Below are 9564 nucleotides of genomic sequence, written 5' to 3'. Positions count from 1 at the left end.
TTTCTAGAAATACATATGTTCAACAAAAGACACGTATAAGAATATTCACAGCGGCACTATTTGTAATAGCTAAAAATGAGGAGCAATTCAAATGTCCACCAACAATAGAATAGATAAATAATCCACGGTGAATTCACATAATCCACTATCCAACAATGAGATAACTACATACAACAATAAGGGTGAATATCACAAATATAACATTAGGTGGAAGAAATCAAACACAAAAGAATACATAGTTATAATTCCATTTATGTCAAGTTCAAAAACAGGAAAAATTAATCTATGCCTTTAATCTATGAATAGGGATTTCCTTTCAGTGATTAGTAGCTACAATGGGGTCAAAAGAGGGCTTCTGAGGTGCTAGTGATGTTCTGTTTCTTCATTTAGGTTTTGGATACATAGCAATGTTTGCCTTTTGAAAATTTATAGAGCTGTATATTTATGATGTGTGCACATTTCTGTATATATGTTATACTTCCACAAAAAGTTTAAAAAATTAGTAATCCCTGGTTTAGGGAACTAAGGATAACTACTCTTATTATATCACAAGTTGAGAGGATCAAATTCCACAATGTATATTACACTGCTTGGGGAAAAAAAGAACCTGACGAATATGCAGACACAGGAATAAGGAGAGAAAATAGAATATTTAATTTGGGTTGGTACCTTTAAAAAAATTGTGGTAAAATTTCTGCAACATAAAATTCACCACTTTATAATTTTTTAAAGGGAATGTGTGTGGTTGTGTGTGTAGCAGGGGAGGTACTGGTTAGCGGGAGGTGGGAAGGAAAGATAGGTTTCCTGAGTTCTTATTGTGACAAGCATTTGCTCTGCTTGCTAAGCTAAGGTCTTGTGACCAAACAGGGAAACGTCACTGCCCCCTGAAGTCAGTCCTTTTGTTGGCTACGGGTGACTCTCCAACCCCCTGAAGCCAGGCTGGACCAGATGACAGGAGTGACTGTAAGTTCTAGAAATGCTACTGAATCCAGGTCCCACTCTGTTCCCTCTAGTCCCACAACACACATTCAGCCTCAGCTGTGACTACCTCTGTCCCCAAAGCTTCCTGCTTCATTAAGCAGTCATGAGAAAGATTGGGATTACAAGTTCAGCAAGGGCTTTAAGTGGCAGTCCCAGGACAGCAGTGGTAGCATTCATTTTGCTGTCCACAGTGATGACATGTCTGCACTTCTAGGCTCACTGGGGCAGCTGGTTTTTTATTTGGCTCCAACACTGGCACCAGCACCATTTGGAGAGGAAAGGCACTCACAGCTCCTAAATACCTACACTGGAGCAGAGGCCAAGGATCCCAGAAAAATCTGTCCCTTACAGTACCACTGGAGAGAATTAATTGAGTGCTTACTGTGTGCTTGGCATGACACTCCCAGGAAGACATCTGAGCCTCTCGGACACCAGCAGAGGGCCTGGGACTCAGCCAACGTTCCCTGACCTAGAGCTTTTTAAGGGGAAGAGAAATCTGGATCAATTACTGTGGGTCACTCATTATCCCTCTTCCTAGAAGCCTAACCAACCCCAGACTTTATTCTACTAAAATCAGGTTAAAATGAACACCACACACATGTATGTAAAGAGAAGTCTGGAAGGACAATAGCAGAGGTTACCTTTGAGTCCTGGTGTGGAGTTGATACCTCTCTCTTCTTTGTACTTTTTAAGGTAGCGTATGTAATACTTAAGCACACGGCCTTCAGAGAGCAAACACTTGTGTTCAAATCTCAGCCTTGCTGTGTACTAGCTGCGTGACTTTGGGCAATTTACTTCACCTGTATGAACTTTAATCTTCTTATCTGTAAAAGGGAATGAAAATAAACCTGCTTCATAGGGATATTATGAAGTGTGAATGAAATGATGCACATTAAGTGCTTTAATACTGTGTCTTATGCAGAGAAAACACTCCATAAATGGGAACTGTTATTGTTATATTTCTATACTGTTCGATTTTTTTTCAACAAACACATATTTTTAAAATAAAAACAGTAAAGTTTTTTTTTTGTTTTTTGTTTTTGTTTTTAAAGAAAAGAAGAATAAGGATAGCTGTTAGGGGAAGAGAGTTTGTAAGATTGTAAGAGGGCATGTGGAGACTTAGTGGTGTCTGGGCAGATTCAGTGGTGTCTGGGCAGACGGAGGGCAGGCTCAGACATGGAGATGGGGGCGTGGTTGAAGGGGACTGTGAGCCTCTTTTTTCTGGCTTCCAGCTGAGGAGCCATCTCTTCCTGCTCTGGGATACTGCCCCCTGCACTCTCAGCTCAGACATAAGAGCAATTGCCCCAATTAGTTCTACCCTGGCAACATCTCTGATTCTCAGAGAATCCTGGGGCACACCGGCCACCAGAGGGTTTCTTTTCATGATCTGGGTCCAGGGTGACCTGGCCAGCTCAGCACAAGGCTGGTATGATTTCATCTCCTGTTCTGACAGGCTGTGTCTGTAAGCACTGCCCTAAAAGGTTAGCCTCTTGAAGATGCTCCTCGTTTGTTCCTGAAGCTCAGGATTCATTTTAATTTTAATAAGAAATTCACTGCCATGACATCATCAAGATAACTCTATACAAGGGACATTCCTTAGGGGTGGCAGCCTCTCTCCCCTTTCCTAAGGTTTTCTGTTTCTGTTAAGTGGATGCTGGCTCTGGCCTTCCACGTCTGGTCTGGAGCTCAGCACACACCGTGGGTTTGCCTTTTGTCACGCTGAGCATGCCTCTTGCAACTGTGGCTGGGGCACACATTCTCCCATATTTGGGAGTAAGCCGGAGACTTGGCGGCATGTGGGTTTCTGTTTAAAATTCCAAAGCCAGCGGGGCGTATATTATCCATTTCCTCAAATCCAACATGCTGTAAAGCATGAGTCAGAGTTGGATAAGCTTCTTCCCAGGGGAAGTTGTGTCAGTTGGTTATTGAATGTAATTAAACAAGGATAATGTTCACTGGCATTAGTTGCAGATTAATGCACAGAAAAACAAAATCTCCAACTTGAGTTTACAATATTCCTGCCAAGATAAGACAACTTCCCCAAGTGTCACTGATCAGAGAAAGCAATCCAACCTTCATGTAATTTGAGGGGCACAGGATGACCCCACATCAACACTCTCCTTCCACATAAATAAATAATGCAGATAATAGGACCTCTGAGGTGTATATTCTGATTATTTTAAAGGTATTTTTGTGAGTGGGGCTACCTGTCAGTAAATATCAAGGGAGGTTATTTTATCTGATTTGATCCATCATCACCAAGGGCCAGGTGGTTGAAAGCAGACTCTGGGGGAATGGAACATGGGACAGATAAGACTTGATAAGCACTGGGGATAATATCCAGTTTATTATACTTTGCTTACCAATGGGCCCTTTAGGAGGTTCCTCCAGGAAGCCAGAAAGCAGCACTAAGGCCCTGAACTCCAGAAGGGCTGAGAGGGTAGGGGTACCAAGAGGGAAGTTAGGAAACGAGGGGTGGGTCTAGAGAACATCAGAAACCCATGGTTTTTATGGCATATTTTAGCCTAGACAAGCCCTCTCCTCAATCATGGAAACCATAAATAGAAAGTCAATTCTGGAAAGGCTGTTGGAAGTCATTTAGTCCAACCTCTCTTCAGAAAAGAGCAAACTGAGGTCTACTCAGAGAAGTTAATTAAGCTGCCCAAGTTCACCCAGCAAGTTAGTGGCAGAGTTGAGACTTAAGTCTCCTCTTTTCATTTTTCTACCAAACTGCTCCCGGGCAGTTTCTTGGGATGACAGGAGCCAACACTCAGGCTGACCTCACTGGCCCATATCTGCATATATCTACCCTGCCTTTTCAAATATAACCTCTATTCAGGGTGTGAGAAGCAATGCTAAACCATATCCGAAAAGGTATAGTCTTCTGCCGGCAAAAATCAACAATTTCAAAAGGTATTTTTTCTTAACTCCAGTAAAAAGTGTGCTCAATTTCATATAACTGAGATTTAAAGCTTATTGCTAACTAGAAAAGCATCTGGAGTTAAAGAAAAAGGGATGTGTGACTGTTCTTTTACTCTCTGATGAAGCAATCTCATTCCCTGCCCCCCACCTTCCACCTGAGAAAGCATTCAGAAATATACTTGATCTTTTTGGCATATCTCTGTGTTTTAGTGTTTTGAGTGCCCCTTCTGATTCAGGTCAAAGCATTTTGTTTTTCTTAAATGTGAGATTGTATTCTTTCTGCCCAAAGAGGATGGAAAAGACTTTTCCAAATAAGGAAGTTTTGCTGGAGTGTGTGTGGCCCAGGCAGCAGTAGTTGCTGGAGTCTTAACTTAGTCATATACGGTAGCTCCACTAAGCGGGAAGCATTTAGGGACTCATTAGCACTACTGCACAGCAGAACCATTGGGGGTCGGGGGTGCTGCCAGCAAGTGGTTGTGGTAACCAGGGGTACGAGAAAAGTTTGTAGAGAAGGCAAAGTTTGGTTTTGCACAGCACAGCCCTGCTCTCCCCACTCCCTCCTTCCCAGCCCCAGAGTCCCACTAGTGTCTGCTCTCTACTCAGAACAGAAGGAGGATGCTCCGATTCTTTGGAATCAAATAGATTCGAATTAAAATCCTACCTCCTTACATAGAACCTTTGTGACCTTCAGTAAATTACTTAACTTTTTGAAACTTTTTCCTTTCTTTTAAACTAAAAATAATAGTGCTTATCTTATGGAGTTGTTATGAGGAGTAATCTAATAAATGTAATGTGTATAGCACGTTCTAAATTCCCCTTTTTAGGTTCTAAAATTACAGTTGACCCTTCAACAACTCAGAGGTTAGGGGCATTGACCCTCAGCACAGTAAAAAATCTGGGTATAGGGACTTCCCTGGTGGCGCAGTGGTTGAGACTCCGCCTGCCGATGCAGGGGACACGGGTTCGTGCCCCGGTCCAGGAAGATCCCACATGCTGCAGAGCGGCTGGGCCCGTGAGCCATGGCCGCTGAGTCTGCACATCCGGAGCCTGTGCTCCGCAACGAGAGAGGCCACAACAGTGAGAGGCCCACGTACCGCAAAAAAAAAAAAAAAAAAAAATCTTGGTATAGTCAGCCCTCTGTATATGTAGTTCGTATCCACACTTTCCCATCCATGTATTCAACAAATCACGGATGTTATAGTACTGCAGTTTTTACCACTGAAAAAATATTTGTGGATAAGTGCACCCGTGAAGTTCAAACCTTGTTGTTCAAGAATCAACTGTCCTTTTCCTTCCTTTCTTTAGTACCTCCTCTACTATCAGAACACCTTAGTTTGAGTCAGCTGTATTTAACCAGGGGTTAGGAGGAAAATGTGATTATTAAAGTAATTTGTGCTAAGGTGTGAGTGACTACAATAAAAATTTATTAGCCCATGGGACTTCCCTGGCAGTCCAGTGGTCAGGGCTCTGTGCTTCCACTGCAAGGGGCACGGGTTTGATCCCTGGTCAGGGAACCAAGATCCCACTTGTCACGCAAGCGGCCAAAAAAAAAGAATGTATGTAAATACTGAATTTCACTAAAACCATATATTAAAAAAAATAAATGAAAAAAATTTATTAGCCCATATGAACGTCTGACTTCCGTAACCAGGAATGTTGTTATATTGTAAATGAGACAAAGAATTTCCTTGCGATACTGGGGACATTTTATTTTGTAATGCCCCTTAATTTATACCACGATGCCTTGTCCACCTGCCCTTAAAGCCTACTCAGCTTCTTAGGGTGAGAAGAAGCAAGTGCTCCATAAGAGTCTATAGTATTCTGGAAACTTGATAAATAGGTTCATTCTTTTTCTTTCTAAACAGAGGAATGCTAATCATTTTATTTTTTTAACTTTAAAAAAGGTGAAAATCTTTGACAGAAGTTTCTTACCTGAACAGCAAAGGCCTGTTTCCAAGTCCATACCCAAATGGAACAATTAACCCCAGACCAAGTAGACCTTAAGATAGCCTTGATGTAAAATGGTACAGCCACTTTGGAAAACAGTTTGGCAGTTTCTCAAAAGGTTAAACACAGAGTTACCATATGACCCAGTAATTCCACTACTAGGTATATACCCAAGAGAAATGAAAACATATGTTTGGGACTTCCCTGGCGGTCCAGTGGTTAAGACTTTGCATTCCAATGCAGGGGGTGCGGGTTCGATCCCTGGTCAGGGAGCTGAGATCCCACATGCCTCAGGGCCACAAAAACACAAAACATAAAACAGAAACACTATTGTAACGAGTTCAATAAAAAGACTTTAAAAAATGGCCCACATCATTTGTATGGAAACACAAAAGACCTCGAATAGTCAAAGCAATCTTGAGAAAGAAAACAGAGCTGGAGGAATCAGGCTCCCAGACTTCAGACTATACTACAAAGCTACAGTAACCAAGACAGTATGGTACTGGCACAAACACAGAAATATAGATCAGTGGTTCAGGATAGAAAGCCCAGAGATAATCCCATGCACATATGGTCACCTAATTTATGACAAAGGAGGCAAAAACATTCAATGGAGAAAAGACAGCCTCTTCAATAAGTGGTGCTGGGAAAACTGGACAGCTACATGTAAAAGAATGAAATTAGAACACTTCCTAACACCATACACAAAAATAAACTCAAAATGGATTAAAGACCTAAGTGTAAGGGCAGACACTATAAAACTCTTACAGGAAAACATAGGCAGAAAACTCTATGACATAAATCACAGCAAGATCCTTTTTGACCCACCTCCTAGAGAAATATTAAAGAAATGGAGAAATGAAAACAAAAATAAACAAATGGGACCTAATGAAACTTAAAGCCTTTTGCACAGCAAAGAAAACCATAAAAGAGATGAAAAGACAACACTCAGAATGGGAGAAAATACTTGTAAATGAAGCAACAGACAAAGGATTAATCTCCAAAATTTACAAGCAGCTCATGCAGCTCAATATCAAAAAAACAAACCACCCAATCCATAAATGGGCAGAAGACCTAAATAGACATTTCTCCAAAGAAGATATACAGATTGCCAACAAACACATGAAAGGATGCTCAACATCACTAATAATTAGAGAAATACAAATCAAAACTACAATGAGGTATCACCTCACACCGGTCACAATGGCCATCATCAAAAAATCTACAAACAATAAATGCTGGAGAGGGTGTGGAGAAATGTTGGTGGGAATGTAAATTGATACAGCCACTATGGAAAACAGTATGGAGGGTCCTTAAAAACTACAAATAGAACTACCATATGACCCAGCAATCCCACTACTGGGCATATACCCTGAGAAAACCATAATTCAAAAAGAGTCATGTACCACAATGTTCATTGCAGCTCTATTTACAAGAGCCAGGACATGGAAGCAACCTAAGTGTCCATTGAACGATGAATGGATAAAGAAGATATGGCACATATATACAATGGAATATTACTCAGCCATAAAAAGAAACAAAATTGAGTTATTTGTAGTGAGGTGGATGGACCAAGAGTCTGTCATACAGAGCGAAGTAAGTCAGAAAGAGAAAAACAAATACCGTATGCTAACACATATATACGGAACCTAAAAAAAAAAAAAGATTATGAAGAACTTAGGGGCAGGACAGGAATAAAGACGCAGACGTAGAGAATGGACTTGAGGACATGGGGAGGGGGAAGGATAAGCTGGGACGAAGTAAGAGAGTGGCATGGACTTATATATACTACCAAGTGTAAAATAGATAGCTAGTGGGAAGCCGTTGCATAGCACAGGGAGATCAACTCAGTGCTTTGTGACCCCCTAGAGGGGTGGGATAGGGAGGGTGGGAGGAAGACGCAAGAGGGAGGAGATATGGGGATATATGTAAATGTATAGCTGATTCACTATGTTATAAAGCAGAAACTAACACACCATTGTAAAGCAATTATACTCCAATAAAGATGTTGAGAAAAAAATGGTCCACATCAAAAAAAAATCTTAGAAATAAAAAAAGAAAACATGTTCACACAAAAACTTTCACATGAATGTTCACAGCAGCATTATTCACAGTAGCTAAGTAGAAACAACCCAAATGTCCATCAACTGATGAATGGATAAACAAAATGTGGTATACCTATACAATGGAATATTATTCAGCCTTAAAAGGAAATGAAGTACTGATATATGGTACAACATAATGGATGGGCCTCTAAAGCATTATGCTAAGTGGAAGAAGTCTGACGCAAAAGGCCACATATTATATGATGCCATTTATATGAAATTTACAGAATAGGTAAGTTCATAGAGACAGAAAATAGATTAGCAGTTGCCTAGAGCTGGGACGAAAAGGGGAGTATTGTTAATTGGTATGGGGTTTCTACTTGGGGTGATGAAAATGTTCTAAAATTGATTGTGGTGATGGCTGTACAACTCTGTGAATATAGTAAAAACCACTGACTGTACACTTTAAGTGGGTGAATTGCATAGTATATAAACTATATCTCAGTAAAGCTGTAATACACACACGCATAAAGATAGCCTTGAGAACAGTACTTGTTACCTTGTAGGTACTTACAGGTTGGTTGGTTAAAAGGCTACAGGTCTCCTAAGGTCTTGAAAATGGTCCTGGTGTCTTGTTTGGAGATCCTAGTGAGTGGTAACTTATGAGTCCAAGCATGAGTGGTGGGAGGAACCAGGGTGTGGACCTCATAAGCTCTTCATTCTGTACTCCTGTTCTTCTGACCAGAAACATGAATAAAACAGTAGAAAATAGGCCAGAAAATGGCTTCTAGAATACATTTTAATAGTTATTTCTAGTATTGCTGCTGTTTTTTCTTAAAAATCTAATTTCTCTTTAAGCCCTATAAATGGAACAAGCCTTATTAGATGGATATTATTATTTAAGATTGGAGTCACTAGAGAAATCATATGATTACTAGCTCCACAGGCAATGAATTGAAATGGGATGCTCAAATCAGCTATAGGGAGTTGAGACAGGATCTTTGGCAAGATGCTAGATTATTAAAAGAGTTCTTTTGCACTAAAACGAAAAAGCCTTAGGGGTCAGTAAAAGTAGTTAGAACTGCTTTGCTTCAAAGATCCAAGTGATTGATGGAATAATAAAGGCAATTCTTTGCAGACTAGGAAATTTAATATTATTAGTATTTGTTTCAGGATCAGTTTTGGTAAAAATGGCACCACAGCTTCATGAATTTTTATTATTTTGCCCAGGAAATTCTCCCTCTTTGATTTGTAAAATGGAAAAGAATAACTAAAGCACAGTTCAGACCTTAAGCCATTAGTCTCCATATCCTTAGAGAATCTAAAATGCAGACACAAAGGAAGCTGGATCAAATCTCTATTTTCCAGCTTGAAACATGATTTGGTAATATGAGTGTATTTAAATTAGTAAACAAGCAATATTAAGGTTGACTTCACACATTTTAAAATTGCTTTTAAATTTTCAAATGCAATGCATGGTCATAATAAAAATGTAAAACTGCGGCAGTATATAAGTAATTAATAAAAATTACTAACAATGAATATATATTTACATTGTGCCCAGCACTAGGTTTAGAGGTACCTACTTTAATCCTCACAGTGCTCTTATGAGGTAGTTATTATTATTATATTTTGCTCCATTTTGCGACAAAGAAACTGAAGCTCAGAG

At 40.0% G+C, this 9564-nt stretch overlaps 1 long non-coding RNA gene across 1 annotated transcript; it reads right to left on the bottom strand.

The window, feature by feature from the left end:
• Positions 1-757: 757 nt before the first annotated feature.
• LOC307175572 lies at positions 758-8618 on the bottom strand. The gene is made up of 3 exons (XR_013824368.1): positions 8470-8618; positions 1623-1805; positions 758-1456 (listed from the first exon to the last, which is right to left on the bottom strand). It is a non-coding gene; the product is annotated as an uncharacterized lncRNA (long non-coding RNA).
• Between the last annotated feature and the right edge of the window lie 946 nt (positions 8619-9564).

Source organism: Stenella coeruleoalba (assembly GCF_951394435.1).
Source record: "Stenella coeruleoalba genome assembly, chromosome: 16".
NCBI classification, from domain to species: domain Eukaryota; kingdom Metazoa; phylum Chordata; class Mammalia; order Artiodactyla; family Delphinidae; genus Stenella; species Stenella coeruleoalba.
This window is presented reverse-complemented; position numbering and strand designations above follow the sequence as displayed.